General features: G+C 42.5%; 1 protein-coding gene across 1 annotated transcript in view; it reads left to right on the top strand.

Moving 5' to 3' along the window:
• Nucleotides 1-16,990, top strand: part of LOC147663375 (cocaine esterase-like) — a 513,967-nt gene that overhangs the window by 358,928 nt on the left and 138,049 nt on the right. The gene's annotated exons all lie outside the window — the stretch shown is intronic.

Here is a 16,990-nt window from a genome sequence, read left to right on the forward strand (position 1 = left end):
TGTAGGATCCTTCTATCTCATGGTGACAATACACTACGATAATTTTGAAGAGAATAGATAGTATCTTGCTGCTTTTCCGCCACCATAGCTTTTTCCTTATGTGAGGGTATTCCCAACATTTTTGCTTTATTTTTTACCTTTGTTGCTTCCTCCTTCTTTGTCAAACTACCAGATATCTCTGCTGAAGATAATGGTTGCTGCGGTACAGATTTTGCTTGGTACACTCCATCTTTTTTTTGGGTGAGCGCTGGTAGTATTACCCTTAAAGAATCCAAAATGTGACCGGAATTCAAGGTGGTTTTCTCTAAGACTTTTAAAATTGAACTTATTATGCCTTGTAAGACGAAAAGGGCCTCTTATATGACCAGATAATCTCTTGGTTGTTGAATACTAGAATTTAATGGAAGCACTTGAGTATCTGAAAGATCCGCGAGTGAGAGAGGACTATTTAAAAAAAAGCCAATGTCTCTTTTGAAAAGTGGTATCGTGAACATTCTGCATGATCTCTGTATCAGTTTTAGATTGATGCAAATATATAAAAGAGTTAATATCTACATCAGGTAACATGAATTCCATCACATGCGCGTGTGTCTGGAGAGCGTTATCTACAATGGTGAGGGCAGTTTCAGAATTTATATGGCATAGTGGTCTACCCTTTGACGCTGCAGCATGTTCTACAGAGTTTGTGCCATAGAAGGGAGTTTCCTTCCTTGGATTTTCATCTCTGGGCATCAAATACGAGGGTGCAAAATCAATTATTTTGACAAAGAAAGATGGGATCTGGGGTGCATTAGGTAAAGCTCACATAGATAAAGCTCTTTGTCATATTTTGCTGATGCATTTACTACTAAATGAGGATCAAGGAGATTTCACCACTAAAGGCCAGTTTCTTAGATTTCTAATTGTCATTATGTTAAAGTATGTTAATCACTGCATCAGAAGATCAATTTTGCAGAGAGTAGAAGTTAATAAAATTCCCCCTTGAAAATTTGCTGTATCAAAGTCTGTTCAACTAAGCACAAGTTTATCAGAGTTTCTACTCTTAAGCTTGCTGCTGCAAAAGCTGCAAGTGTTAAACGGGTGGGTGACAACCTAAAAAAAGGCTGATGATCTTCCTTCGACATAAGAGTTCCAGAATCTTTCCAATTAAAACATAAGCAGGTAGCAGGCAGAATGTAGAAAAAAACTTGTGCTTTGGCACTTACTTGAAATCTCTTTGCAAGCCATACTGTGCGTGGCCACCGCTGTCCGTGCCTGTAACACTCTGACCACTAAGTGCTAGGGGACCCTTTGTCGAGTCCCCCCTTCCTTTAAAGGGCAACCGTGGCCCTACCCCTGCTCCAATAATTGCATCCCATCTGCCCAGATCACCAGTAATCTCTCAAGTAGGAACAATATAGGAAGATGTCTGCCAAACTTCTCAGGCAGCCAGTCAGATCACTCCCACTCACCATCCCGTGCATCCCCCTTTGCAACCAGGCAAGGTCCTGGATGGTTAGATTCCAAAAGACATTACGGGATCAAACTCATGCTTCAGGAAGAGAGGAAGATGCCCTTTATCGGCTGCAAAACTGCTGGATGGGTGGGGCAAGGGTCCGAGCATGCGTAGCGTTTCTGCGGGTGCGTGCAGTCGTCAGAAACAGCTTGCAGTCATCTCACTGGAATCAGAGTGTACTCCCCCTGGCCCAATTGTAGGTTTCATCAAAACCAATGTAGGGCATCGTAACTGGAAGCAGTAAGATGCAGGAACTCGCATTGGAGCCCCTCACAGCCCAAGATTGGCCGCCTTAACAAAACCAACACAGTACAGAGCAACTCGATGCAGGACCTTGGATCGCAGCTCTCACAGCTCCTCATTGGAACCAACAAAGAGCGACACAACCCAATGCAGGACTTCACATCTGAGCCCTTAAAGCTCCTCATTGGAAAAGATGCAGTGCAATGCAATGTTCTGCACAAAGGACATAAAGTCCAATACTCAGTCGGGGTAATCCGATCTCTGTATCCGGCCCACACTTCACCGCAGTTAGCATGTCCTTGTGACTTTGTCCCTGTCTGGTGCAACCACATAACTACAGTTGGTGCTTTGTGCTTTTGGGCCCTATACATACCTAAATACTTTGAAACTGCATATCTCCTGTTCTGCAGACAGGCTTGTTTTTGTTTTGGTCTGAAACAATTTATTAAAGTTACTTTATTTTTCTATATTGGTGTGGGATTTTTCTTGTGTTGTGTTTTCACTTTATTGCTGCGTGTGTGCTGCATAAATACTTTACACACGCTTTTAAGTTAAGCCACACTGTATTTGAGCCAAGCTACCAGAGGGTTAAGCACAGATTATTTTGTGACTTTTTGTGGTTCAGCCTGACAAGGATTGTGGCTGTTGCTTGAGAAAGGCTCACACCCCGCTCAACCACAAGCCCAATTCCTAACACCATTTTATTATTAGCCTCTTTGCATCAAAAAATTAATAACCTGGAATAGTTCCAATCATTAGTAACTTCTCAAATGTTTCAGGATACACACTCAACAGGACCATGTCAGAGTGTATGATGAAATAAGATTATTATAATTCATTATGGGCTGAGGTGGCAACCAGGCTCCCATAAGTATCTGAGCCTCCATCTCCAAATGAATATTGATGGCACAGTCAAATTAAATATGGACTTTAGTATTAAAAAAATAAAGATATAATGCAACAGTGGTCTTTTTCACTTAGTAGGGGTAACTAAGTACATACAAATCAACATAAATTCAGTTACATACAGCCTCAGCATGACTGCACAAAGGCTAGACAACAGTAAAAAAACAAGGATTTCTGTGACTTAACAAATTAAAAAGATGAAATGTGGGCAGTAAATATTTATGCTTTGGATATCAAACAAAAACCTCCTTTTTATATCCAAGAGAGCTAAATGGCTAAACTTGGAAGGGGATGTGAAAGAAGATTCAATATAGCCATCCATAAAAAGAGATCACGTAGACTGTAACAAACAATTCCTTTAGACAGATACTATCCAAAATGATTGCAAACATAACTGAGACACCACATTCTTTCAAATAGAGGTCATAACGAAAAGAGAGTTCCAATACTGAGCGAACAAGTGAGAAACTGACAATGAATTAGACAGAACGAGAAACTAATTTTCCAAAGCTTCTTGTTACTGATTTGAATTTCAGTGATTGAGGAAGCTTGCAGAATGTGTCCATTGTTTGCAATGAATATTCAAAGTGATTTTATGCAGCGAGAATAAAAAGACTAATTGGATCATTTATTAAACTTTGGAAAAGTGGGACGTCTGACATAAACTGGCAGAAGTCCTGCCCCATCAAACTTGCAGTTCTGCCGCCTATTTTAGAGGTGGAGGGCCCGCTGACAGATCATCAGTGAAGCCTCCGTCAGCTCTAACTTTGGCCAATTGTTAGAAATGGGGTCTCTAGTTGGCAGTGGTTTGCACCCTGTCCAAGTAGGGGCCCTCACTCTAGTCATAGTAAGAGTGTCACACTGGTAAGATAACCCCTGCATGAGCAGTCAGGCTTATCACAAAGTAAAGCTTTTGTACATATACACACAGAAACACAGTGAAAACACTATGAAATAAGTCCACACCAGTTTAGAAAAATAGCCAATATTTATCTTAATAAAACAAGACGAAAACAACAGCAATCCAACATACACAAGTAAAGATATCAATTTTTAATGGTTAAGCAAATGTAATTCATAGAAATCTATGGATGTGTTACTTTAAACACAAAGTACTGTGGGTGCGTCAAAATACAAAGACTGTGCGAGGTGCAGGAAAGGTGAGGCACTGGAAAAGCAAAGCGAAGCATTGGTTCCTTACTGCCGGGGGAGTTGATGCGTCGGTTCCTTAGTGCCATGCAGGGGAGGTGATGCGAGGGTTCCTTACTGTCAGGGGAGGTGCATCGGCTACTTACTGGAAGGGGCAGAGATGCATCAATCTCTCAGCACACAGCCTCAGTTCCTTACTGCTAGGCAATGTTGATGAAGAATCTGACGCCCGGGGACGATGCGTCAAAAATACAGACTCACTGCGTCTATTCCACAGCGATGAAGGAGGCCCTGCATCGGAGTTGGAACAGTGTGTCATGGACTTCGGACGTTCTTCTGATGCTGAGTGATGGAAAGCTGGGGCCTGCAGTGAAAACCATGGTCGAAGCGCAATTCGGTCTGGGCTGTTCCCATGAGGCACAGGGTCAAGACTGATTTGCATATGGTTACGTCTGAACTGGGGTGGCTTGGTGAGCAAAATAACGATGGATTAAACCCAGAGCTGTGACTGGGGGTGAATGTTTGACAATGTTCAACATTCTGTCCATCATCTTTTTGTGTTGCATTTTCACCCTAAGTGGGAAGGGTATGCCCAGACGTGGGTCCAGTGCTCACTACGCCACTGGAGTCGAGGTATCCTGGCTGATGAGGGCTGAAAGCCCGAAACCGGTCCTTGGATGCTTGATCCCGGTCCAGGGAAGACATGGCTTGGCAGTTCGGTCTGGACTGTTCCCATGAGGCACATTGTTAAGACTGATTTGCATATGGCTATGTATGAACTGGGGTGGCGTGGTGAGCGAAATAACGATGGATTAAACCCAGATCTGTGACTAAGGGTGAATGTTTGACAATGTTCAACATTCCGTCCATCATCTTTTTCTGTTGCATGACTCAGGATTCTGCCATTATTCTGTATCCCGCTGGGCAAAGTTCTCCCGCACTGGGGCTAATTTGGCGGCTGGCAGTGATGCAGGCGCGAGCACATAGTTTGAAGCGCTGCCCGTATCTGCCAGTGAGTGCAGTCCTGCGGTGCCTGCTCAGGCCCGCCTGCCGCTGAGGTGAAGAGCCCCATTGGAGTGTCTATGCAGTAAGGGGGAACATTGTGGGCCAGTAGAGACAGCCAGCTGAGATGGTCGCCATTGCCGTTGGACATTTGGGACACGTGGGACTGTCACAGCCTCCTTGTGCTTTTCTTTTGTGGCCCATGGCATGACAGCGATGTATTTCAACTGCACATGGCAGATGGCTGATCCTAGGCTGACTGCAAGAATTGACAGTCAGTTTACTCCCGCTTGCTTCTGTCGCCCAGCAGCTTGACATGGGGTACTCTCTCTTTGGCATCACCCCGGACCTGAGAATATTTTTCGGCAGCCTACGCAGCGACCCTACATACATGCTTATTCCCTGCTGACGAGAGGTAACAACCTCGAAACACGTGTCCAGGGATGGCCAACGCGACAGTGATTTTTTTTAAGACTCTGGCAGAGGCGTACTCGCTGATGCTTACTTCATGGACCACAATTCTTTGGGGAAACACGCTGGTAGGATAAGCAGTGTGCGACCAATTGGACTTTCACCCCCTTTTGGATATTGTGCTTCTCCAGCATATACTTTGGAATATCCTTAACCAAATGAAAGGGTGGATTGGAGGCTTAATCAAGTGCACTCAGATGGATTTTCCTCCCTAAGGCTCCCTAGTGACTGCGCTTTAACCTCCTGAAGTGTATAAGTGGTTATTTTAAATCTAAAAGTGTGCTCTCCTGAACAGTGCTTGCCACGGGGCTAAGATCTTGGAAGTGGAGAGAAGAAGCACTATACTTTACCATGGGCAAATCTGACACTAGACAATCTCACCTGGTTTTCGATACCAAGTGTCAGGCGAAACCTCCTACCACTGATGACTCCCATAGGTCTGACAGGGATGATACCACAGAGCGAGAACCACTCAGACCAAGTGTTGTAAAGTCCCTGCTATTAGATATGAAATGTAGTCTTTCTGCAATTGATCTGAAAATAGCTTCCCTGACGCAGGGTATGGATGACATGAGAGATCGCTTGGGCAAGCAACACACTTGGATCACAAATGCTGAACAACGTATCTCAGACACTGAGGATGATGCAACACATCGCCACAAGCTGGCTAGTAAGATGCAATACAAACTGCCTAGTGTTGCTGGTTCTTGATTGGTCCAGTAGGCGGAAACATACATATTTGTGGCATTTGTCCCCCAAGACTTTTTCTGAACATCGCCTTGTGAGAGGAGGGATGTCAGGTGATAACCAACTTTCTGAAACTAAACAGAGGGTTGGTTGATAAGGTGGCTATGCTGTAGGACACACTGACAGCCATTGCGTGGGATCAGTACATAGACAGCGAAATTTTTAGATCAATTCGGGCTCGCCTACGTTGTTTGGAAAGTGAGCTCCGTAATCTAGAGCAACGCTATGACACCCTACCTGATTATTTTCTCTAGAACCCATGCAAAATACTCTGACTGAATTTAAGGGGGAAGAGATTAGAGAATTAAAATTATTGGGTAAATATGCATTGACCCGACGCTATTGGGAGGGATACAGATCGGGAGCTCGCTGGCCTCTTTGCTCTGACCTAGTTGGGCCACTAGCCATATAACATACCTCCAAACATCAGCCAGATAGTGCCTTTTTGCACCAGAGGCCATCATAGACAATTTTGTCTGGTTTTACAGGGAGGTATACTCTTCCAAGTTACAGGGGGAAGACACAACTATTCATAACTACTTGGAGCAGGCCACTTTAGCCTCGTTGGGGCCTGACAAACGTGCTGTACTAAACAAGCTAATTTCACTAGAAGAGATCAAAATGGTAATTAAGCAGCTTAGAAACTGTAGTGCCCCTAGCAGTGATGGCTTCCCTGCTGAATTTGATTAATAATACGCATGTCAAAGAGCTTGCACCTTTATTATTAGAGGCATATGATGAACACAGGGACTGCACATGAAGACTGACTATGCACGTTTACTAACTGACTATTTTGTGCGGTGGTCAACATGGGCCAGGACACATTTTTGATAAATCTGATTGCAACCAAGGATCGGTGACTAATATTTTGACAACTACAATGAACATCTTTTAACTTGAACTATAGAGAAGATAACATGCATCAGAAATAAGGAAATTAGCAAATTAAAAATAAGCCCTGAAGAAGTCCCAAGACGGGACAAAACGCATTGGCTACTTTTGAAAGATCCGTTTTTGTGAAGAATTTCAAACTAACAAAAACATCTCCATGGGTATGATTGCGATCCATTAAATGTGATTTGGAACACCTGTTGGGACATAATTAGTATTGCAATAGCGTATCTCAATTTTGAAGTATTACTGAAGCTAATTGAAATTAGCGGCTGCTGATCATTTTTTCTTTCTGTTTGTGTGGATATTCTCCATTAATAGGGTATTAGGAGGCTTTTTCCCCTGATCGTAGCACCACGTAAATACCACCCCTACAATGTAACAAATGCAGTATTTGATGTCAAGATCTCCTTTGTAAATTGCTTGATTAAGGTTATGCGCCTGGTACACTCCTGCATACCATGACGGAGATGCTCATCATCACCCTTATCAAGCCAGATAAGCCCCTTGAGCGGTGTGATTCTTAGAGCTCCTGTCTTGATAAATCTGGACAGTAAAATACAAGCCAGACTGCTGGCAAATATATTATTACACATCATGCTCCTCCTGGTACGACTAGATCAATCTAGTTTTATTCCAGGACGTTCTACCTCTGTTTGCTCTTACACATCAATTAGGCCCAAGCCTGAAAGTTGTAGCAGCATCTTTAGATGCCGTCAAGGCGCTCAACAATGTTGAATGGTCTTTTTGTTTATGACAGTGCTTAACGAAATGGGGCTTGGTGGAATTGTCGTTGGATGGATTAGATTGCTCTACACAGTCCCCCTGGCTTACGCTAGGATCAACTGAGGGATGTCTACAGCGTTTTCAATCAGTAGAGGCACGAGCCAAGGCTGGCCCTTTTCCCCTTTGCTTTTCACCCTTACAGTAGAACCCCTTGCCTGCATACTTCAAGAGTTGTATTCCCAGTGCAAGATTACTTTAGGGTATCACTACACCGTACTCTCTATGTATTCAGATGATCCTCTCCTTGTGGTGCAGAATTCAGAAGATAATCTGTGCCCGACTCTAGATGAGTTTACCCAATTCGACTGCTGGGCGGACTATCAAATTAATTGGTCAAAGTCCATACTAGTTTCCCTTACGAGTTCTACTACTCAGCGCTCATTATCACTTACATTACAGGGGCAGACCAATCCAGTGCATTATTTACGCATTTTATATCATACTGGCCCTCAAACAATCCAGTTAGAGACATATGAGACATATATTGATGGGCTCTGAGCTAAAGTGGATCATTGGATCACTCTGCCCTTCTCTCTGGTGGGAAGAGTTGCTATGATAAAAATCATAATCCTGCCCAAGCTGCTCTTTATTTTTTTTAAACATACCTATCCCCTTGAATATGTCCTTTTTTAAACAGCTAAATTCTTTTTTGATTCTCTTAGTTTTGGCAGATAGGCGGATGAGCTTGACTTTTAAATTTTTAAAATTTTCTTCCCCTGAGATTCTGTCCAATCTTCTGATACCTTATATACCTACGCGCCAACTTCAATCCGCTGGGCAACATCTAGTTATGGTCCCGCGAGTGAAGCGTCTCCGAGCTGGCGGATGATCTTTTCGCAGCTTGGCAGCTAAATTGTGGAATTCTTTGCAGACGCTGATGCTTTGTCTGGAAAGCTTGACGTCTTTCCGCAAAGCTGCCGAGAGCTTTCTCTTTCCCACGGCCTAATCCCTTACTTTTCATTTCACTGCTATCAGCGCTGGGAAGCCTTTACGCTGAGGCAGCTGTGCGCTATATAAAAGATTTTAACATAACATAGGCAACCTTGACTGAGCTAGAGTATACTATGAACATGCGTTATTAAGTGTCAAGAGACCCCGACGGGGTAAACGTGCATCTTACATATACACGTTATGTTATGTGTTCCTTATGATAGGGGAGGGTTTGCAGTGCCTCAATTTGAAATCTACTACCTCAGGGCCCGGATTCAATTTACGCATCACTGGATTCATAATAGCAGATAAGCCATGCATCTTGCTTTAGAGCATAGCCAAATACACCCACTTCCTATACAGGAGATGCCCTACTCCCATTTTACTAGGCCAAGGACAGAGATGCATACAGTAAAATTTACGGCCTGAGCTTTGTCAGTTTGGCAACAATATGCAATGTGGCAGTGCCTTACTCCTGGCTCATTCCTATGAAACACTACAACCCCCTCTGCCTGGACCACCCCTCCATTATGATGACTCAGCTACCTAGCAAACACTTCACTACTATGTGGGATCTGTCCAAAAACATTATAATGTATGAAGAATATCTGGGTGCTGCAGAACCCACGCTTCTGGACACCATTACATATGGTACTCTCTACCATGCTTTTCGGAGCCTATAACCAATGTTCCCCACGTGCCCCTGGATTGGCCTGAACTGTCACTCTTCTCAGCAAATACCCTGCCTCTTAAGCTAATCTTACATCTGTAATGCTATTACCTCCCTGGATATAGATGGTCCCCGGAGTAAACAACGTTTACCACAAAACGTTTTCCCCACAGGGAATCACAACACAGTCGTTACAACGACCGTGTCGTTATTCCACATACCATTACTCTGCAAGTCGGAACAATGACTTGCGGGGGGGGAGGTGTTGTCTTTAAAATCCAACACCTTCCCTAGTGTCCGCACAGACTGGAGTAGGAATAGTAAATTATACTATTCCAACATCCAGCGCCCCCCCCCCCCCTCCACAAGTCGTTGTTCCAACTTCCGGAGTAATGGTATGTTTAATCACAACGTGGTTGTTGTAAAGACCGCGTTGTGATTCCCTGCGGGGAAAAAGACTGGGGGATAACAACATACATTCGCTCCCTGCGCTAGGCTGCTGGTGGCATAGAAATTACACTTGAAATGTGGCAAAATTGCTGTCAGGGCTCTCATCAGTAAGTGAAGCTCTCGTCAGGAGGCTGGCCACTGCAGCATGCACCACACACCTCCCATGCCATCCTGCCAATTATAGTAACAACAGAACTACTAGCCAACACACCCCTACTTGTGTGAAAATCCGGGCTATTCCAGGCACCCAAAGCTATTAGAATGGCTTGGTCGGCAGGAAATAGTAAATTTTTGATGTATATTGAATTACTAATTAACTATTGTTGTGGTCATCTCTAAATTAGCCAGACAGCTCCACCTTGTGGCATACTATCACAAGCTCTGGTGTTGACAATTAAGTGCTGGTGCCGAGCAACGGAAACCACAGGCTCAAATTAAGCACTGGTTATATTTAGGAAATTGTTGCTCAATCATATACTGGATTGATAGGAAAACAAACATATTTTAAGAAATGTCAGGACAGGATTTGGAAAGGAGCTGTCACCTGTAGAACAGAGCTCTGGGTTGTATCCTATCTTCACTACACATTTCAGTCCCATAATGACTCTAGGTACCTATCTTGACACAAAGTCTGTATTTGGCTTCGTATACCAAGATTTGATATGACAGTCTCCTAAAAATGAAGGTATGGAAAAATTAGTGATCATCATGCTGAAGTAAATGCATATTGATAATAAAGCTAGTTAATAATTTTGAGAAGTGGGAGAGCGAATAAAAGAATTTGCCACTACCTGTGACATGAGTCACGGCTGTGTGCTAATGCCGTCTATTTTAAGTATTTTTAATAATGATTTATGAATTTTCTGGCTGGTCTCAAACTAGACATACCCAAGGCAACTTGATTTGCACTAGCAAGCCTTTTCACATGAATGGTTGGCAGATCCTTGCTGGACGTTTTAGGAATAAGTGGGGCCCCTTAGCACCAACAAGGGAATAGGGCACTTATTCAGTGAAAAGAGAAAGATCCCTTAGGGTAAATACTGTTCTAGTCCTCATACTAAGGCTGTTCTTACGAGATTTGATGACAGCATTTCCCTCTTATTCACAGATGGAAAAAGGGTGCTAGGGGAGCGCTCTTGTCCATTGAAACAGGTGTTTGTATGAAAACCTCCAATACAAGAAAGAGTGCACAAAATAGAGGTCTTGATAAAGATGGACTAATAAGACAAAATACCATCAAAACGCGTCAACGCCACATTTTGATACACAATCCTGTTTTTGAGTACTCGTGAAAGAAGGCTTAGTGTAGATCGCATATTCCCAGTCTTATACGTTTAAACAAAAGGAATCCACTCCTTGAGAGGTGGTGTTACCTACAATTGTGGGGAACACCCTGGTGTTTTTGGTACCCCTCACACACCAACAGGCCCCTTGGTGTCATGCTTCACCATTGGGGTCCTTGTACCCCTCTACGGGGTACGGCATGCTACTACCTACGACTACGTGGGAGCACTAATGCGGACTATGTGTGGTGCAGGTGAGGGGTTTATTTTTATGATTATGTGAGTGAAAGTAGTGGGGTATTTAAAAGTGATGTTAAAAAATACCTGGCTCGTGGGGTAACAAGAACTTTTTACTGGACCCCCGTGCTGGTATTATTAAAAAAGAGGTGAGGAGATGCAAAACAATGTAAATTAACTCCTACTTGTGTCCGTCAACATGTTTCGGTGCCAAGCACCTTCTTCAGGACTGGGGTACACAAATCCCCACCTTACTCACGTTTCCTTACTTTTCAACTAAATTGTAAAAAGTGAGGTCAATAGTGCAGGTATTACAATGTACCTAGCCGATAGCCGCTGGTGTGATGACCTGTAAGAGAAAGGGACAAAAAATCTTTTGTGGTGGTCCACTTCCTTAATAAAACCAAAAGAAAAAGGTTGTGGTCATCACTGTGCAGTTCAAATATCAGGTCAGTTCATCATGCTATTCATGAATATTGTGCCTAATGTGAAAAAAGGAAATAACTCACAAACACTTATATACAAACACACAAAACACACAAAACATATTCTTGGATTGATATTAAGAGAATTATATCATACAGTGGTGAAGAAGTTAATGCTACCGGTGTACAGTGACTAGTGACTCATAGCCTCTCAACCAAAAGCACTGCTTGGTATCTACATACTGTTTTAACCTTCATCTGTCGCTCCATGAGCCTGGCTTCGGGGTCTCTCGGGCCAATCTGCTGCCTGAGACAGAGGTGTACATTAATGGGTTGTAAGTACTTACATAGTCCTTATGAAGGCTGTTTTAGCAGTCTCTTTCATACTCACGAGGTTCTCAGCGAGGAAATGCCCCCTAAACTGCCCCTTCTGCCGGCTCCGACGATAATGGACGGTCAGGGAAACGCTCGCTTTTATATTCTCCTTGTTTGGGTTAAAACTGGTTAATTACTAGACTGGGTGTGCCGGATGGTCCAAAATATGGTTTGTCGGCAATTAAAGTTAATTATCGCTTAATTGGAGAGCCGGATGCAACCTAATATGGGTTTGTCGGTGCTCGTTCTGTGAAAAGACCTCTTAGAGCGCATGCGTCTCGGGAGAGTCACTATTTACGTTAGCCCGTCTTTGCCCAGTTCAGTTACAATAGTGCTTACTTCACGGCCTCTACGGGGCATGTGCAAACGATCAGTGTCTCTCACTGGATGCAGCTCTCCCTTTCACACAAGCGATCCCTGATGCAATGGCACATGCGTGATACAGCGCTGCTCACTAAAGTTAGTTTCACAAACTATCTCTTTACATCAAGATTTGCAAAAGAAGCGTCATATGGACCTTTGTTCAGAAAACATTTATGTAGCCTGTGGCCCTTATTGACCACTCTACCTTGTGCTGTGGAGGAAATCTATGGTGGCTATCCTCGGGTGCATTGGTGTCACATGAACACCCGGTTAGTTACTGCAGCGTGTGTTATACTACCCTGGAATACGTCTTACTTCCGGACATTATGTGGCACAATAGAAACTGATTACAATAGGTGCCTTGTAATCGTAGTCCAATTAACATCTGATGGGGCATGGGATGGATAGTTTTAACTTTCAATCTGGGCTCCCAGGGAGCCATAAGCGGCATGAGATGGATAGTTTTAAGGTTCAATCTGGGATCCCAGGGTGCCTATGAGCAAGGTTCTATCTTAGGGTTAGTCTGTTCATGTTGCCCTGCTGTGTGGCCTTCTTTTATGCAAACTGCCCCCAGGGGATGTCATCATTGAGGCCGGTTATGTGGGTGTTAAGACGCAACACCCACCGTTGTTCTTTCTCAAACAGACCTTGCTCTGATGGTAACTGTGCTTACCTTCGCCTCACCCAGAACCACCTAGCATTCAGGAAGCAACTTAAAACGTGGATATTTGACAAGTAATCCTCCTCCCCTCCTAAGCGCCTTGAAACCCTCTGGGTATGTAGTGCGCTATACAAATTTCTTGACTTGACTTGACTTGACTTCTTGCAACGGATGTTGCTCTTGTGCTCATTGAGACGCACTTTCACCGGTCTCGTTGTCATACCCACGTATTCCAAGTTGCAAGGGCACCGGATAATATACACTACGTTGCGGCTGTTACAATTCGTTAGCTTAAGTTGGTCCCACGTTGTCCCATTCGCAAAGGTTAGCTGTTTGCTTTTTTGTGTGAGATGGCAACTGGCGCAATTTCCACATGGGAAATGTCCCAGTATTCCATGGTGGGACAATTGTTGTTGTTGCACAGGTCTAGGGCGTGTGTGGACGAAAATGTGTAAAGTGTATAGACCATTTGTTTTGTCTAACTGCTAGTGTTTCACTCTTGATGTTTTCATGCTTATTGAGATTGTTTTTTAAGGTGTTTTATTTCCTTTTTTTAAATTATCCTTATGCTATGAAATGGCTAAAGCCAGTTTGCCTAAAGTTGGGAACCCGTAGCCAATCAGAAGCCCTAAGGATACTTGAAGCAGACTGTACAACATTATATGTGGTTGGAGTAGCAAAATATTTGTCGTGGTCGTGGTTAATCCGCACCCGATCACTAATGGCTACTGTATTATAACTGAAATTATGCATATCCTTAAAATTGCATTTGCGACAGAGATCATGGTTCTTATTTTTTAAATCTTTGGAATACACCTTTTTAAGTGCAATAATGTATTTTAAATGTATGAATTTTTACCATGTATTAATCGACATTTAACTGTTTAATGTATTTTTAGAAGTCTTTTTAATAGTAGTATTTATTGTATTAGGGTTAGGTGAATGCTTTTATGACAAATGTCGAATAAAGCTTATAAATTGATTGCTATGAATTGTATGAATTAATGTGTCTTTTTAATCATAATATTGTGCATACAAACAAACAATAAATATATGTGATATACTTTTTTATATACTTTGTGTACATATTGCTTTCCCTATTACATATGGTCCAATGGAAGGAGGTGTGAATATGAGAAAAAGTTGATTAGAGTGTGTGATGTGCGAACATTAAGGTCTTTTTTTAATAGTATTTACCCCAAGGGATCTTTCTCTTTTCACAGATCCTTGCTGGACTCCACAGTACCAACACCCTAGTGGATGAATCCCATAGTCTTTAATAAGATTTATTTCCTGTAATAGTAAGTTGCATCTTACCTCTATAGCACCTATGCCAATCCTATTGGAACCACATATTCTATTTATAACTATGATAGGACACACCATCTTCACCTTAATTTCACTGACACCATTTCCAGGTGGACACCATAAAGTTGAAAAAGAAATAGTTTTCTTGTGCATCATCCTTGTGGATGCACTGGTGCTGTGCCCTTTTGTGTGGCCCAACGTTTTAAAGAAAAAATGGTTTGTGTGCTTGGTTGCTCCTTCAAGGCTTCTAGATGTACCCCAACCCTTACGTGCATTTTTCTTTTTGTGCTGGAAAGCTACGTCTCACATTCGATTGCACCCACAATGCTCCTGGATGGACCTCAAGGCTAGTAAGTGTTGTTGTGCATCTTGCCCACTGGTTAGATCAAGTGGGCATCAGTAAAAGGGGTATATTGTGTTAAGATGATGGACCGTCCGTTACATTGCACCTAGGCAATATTGGGTTGTCTAGACAAACTTTATATAACCTGAAACTGTAGAGTACCTCATAGCTCTTAGACGTGTCACTCAAGACAGATTTCGGACTGTTGATCACTTTCCTTGGCCATAGCCTTTTTCTGAAGTGAATACTCTAGCTTCCATTTTCCTTGGTACTTATCTAGATATGTGCACTGTGATTTCCTCAGTTGCCCTCATATAGCCCATGCTCTAGTGCCATCATGTTGCTGAGTACCTTCATGGTCTAGGCCAAGGAAGATTCTCTACTTCCGTCCTAGGGCCCTTTCGATTCCCCTGCCCACTCTCCTCTCCTTTGGCACCCATCCATGTTTCTTCAGAAATTGAAACAGGATGGCCCAGAATGTTTTATGAATGAAGATGTAATTGCAGATGTTCGTATTTACATAGAGGGGACCAGTGTTGGTGGTTGTCGTTTGGGGGCGCCCACACTCATTTTTGGGGACTGGTACTTTTCCGCATCAGACATTTAATGAGAGCATGAGAGAGAAAAACAAACAAGGCAGAAAGACAAAGGAAAATACAGACAGAATTACGGGCACTTGGGGAGAAAGCAGTAGCCTGAAAGAGTGAGATAAAGGGGCAGCAAGTGTCTGGTAATGGATTAAAGAGGCATGAGGTGGATTTAGGGCTACGCATCCTTGGCACTGGGCACACTGACACTTAATTGAACTGCCCGTGGACTTCTGAACAGAGCTTTGGGCACCAGCACTCATTATTTTATAAATTAAACCTTGTGGTGACCAACACTAACCATAGTCCACTGACCACCTGAAGTACCCCTATAAACTCACTGATAGCCCTCTCTCATTGTTTAGACAAAACTAGTGTAGCAAGGAAAATCAATTATGTTACTTGGAATGTACCATATGACTACTAAAGCAATATTATATTCTAATAATTCTGCTTGGTGCTGCAATGTGGCAAAGAGAGTGTAAATTAGTTACTGTAATGCAACGAACTAAATCTCATCATGAATTTACTGCCTCTATTCTAATATTGGATTAGGTAAATTAGAAAGAAGCTATTGTAGAAACGTTCATTCATATACCATTTTAGAGGTTTAAACAAACTGCACAGGTGCCCCACAGATAAACGTAGGCAAAGAATTTTATAAAATCCATGTCCACAAGTATTCTTCCAAATTCTTCTTTTATTTCAATGAAGTTTTAAAACATGATTGAGATGATCAAAAACACAGCCAACGCGTTTCGTCCTTATCAGAAGGATTTCTTCTGGGCTGTTGGTTCAATGAACATATATACAATCATAAATATATATACACAAATTGACATAAGACAAGACATTAACATCACAAGCTATTTACAACAGTTATGTAAAAAGGTACAGTTTTTTAATTCAATACACTGTTCTTTTGTACATCTGTGTGTTCAGTTTTAATACCTAACATTTAGTGAAGAAAAAGAATGGAGGGGCCTTGAAATGAAAATAGATAGAAAACTCACACAGTCCTTAGTGAGAGAGAACCAGAGTTGTGATATATCAAGGCGAGATGCTGCATTTATGAGGGCAGTGAAAAGAACCAATAAAGGGTATAAAATGCTTCCGTCATCAAACGTATCTGTATTTTGGAAAGACAGTGGGGTTAGTAGACCCCAAGGCAAGAATTTGCCGGTCAGACAAGCTAGAATTGGTGCCCAATACTTACTAGGTTTGGGATTTAAACTGCGCCTTATCTAAAGTGAAAGATGGATGGGTATTTGATAACTCCCAGTCTAAGGCATGCTTCTGTCATCAAACGTATCTGTATTGGGAAAAACAGTTGGGTTAGTAGTCCCCAAGGCAAGAATGTGAAGGTCAGACAAGATAGAATTGGTGCCCAATACTTACTGTGTTTGGTATTTAAACAGTGCCTTATCTAAAGTGAAAGATGGACGGGTATATGATAACTCCCAGTCTAAGGAATCCAAGGTCCCAGGTCAGGTAGCAAAGTATCGAAGGAGTGATTGCACACTTGCAACAGCCGGCCTGAATCAGGAGAGATGTTTATAAATATAATAAGATATTATTCAACACGTGCACCGCATGGTGTGAATAAGCGGAAACATGATCATGGTTGCTGTACAGAGCTTGATTTATACTGAAATTGTATTTAACACA

This window comes from Lissotriton vulgaris, unplaced genomic scaffold (assembly GCF_964263255.1).
Source record: "Lissotriton vulgaris unplaced genomic scaffold, aLisVul1.2 SCAFFOLD_1049, whole genome shotgun sequence".
In the NCBI taxonomy this organism is placed as follows: domain Eukaryota; kingdom Metazoa; phylum Chordata; class Amphibia; order Caudata; family Salamandridae; genus Lissotriton; species Lissotriton vulgaris.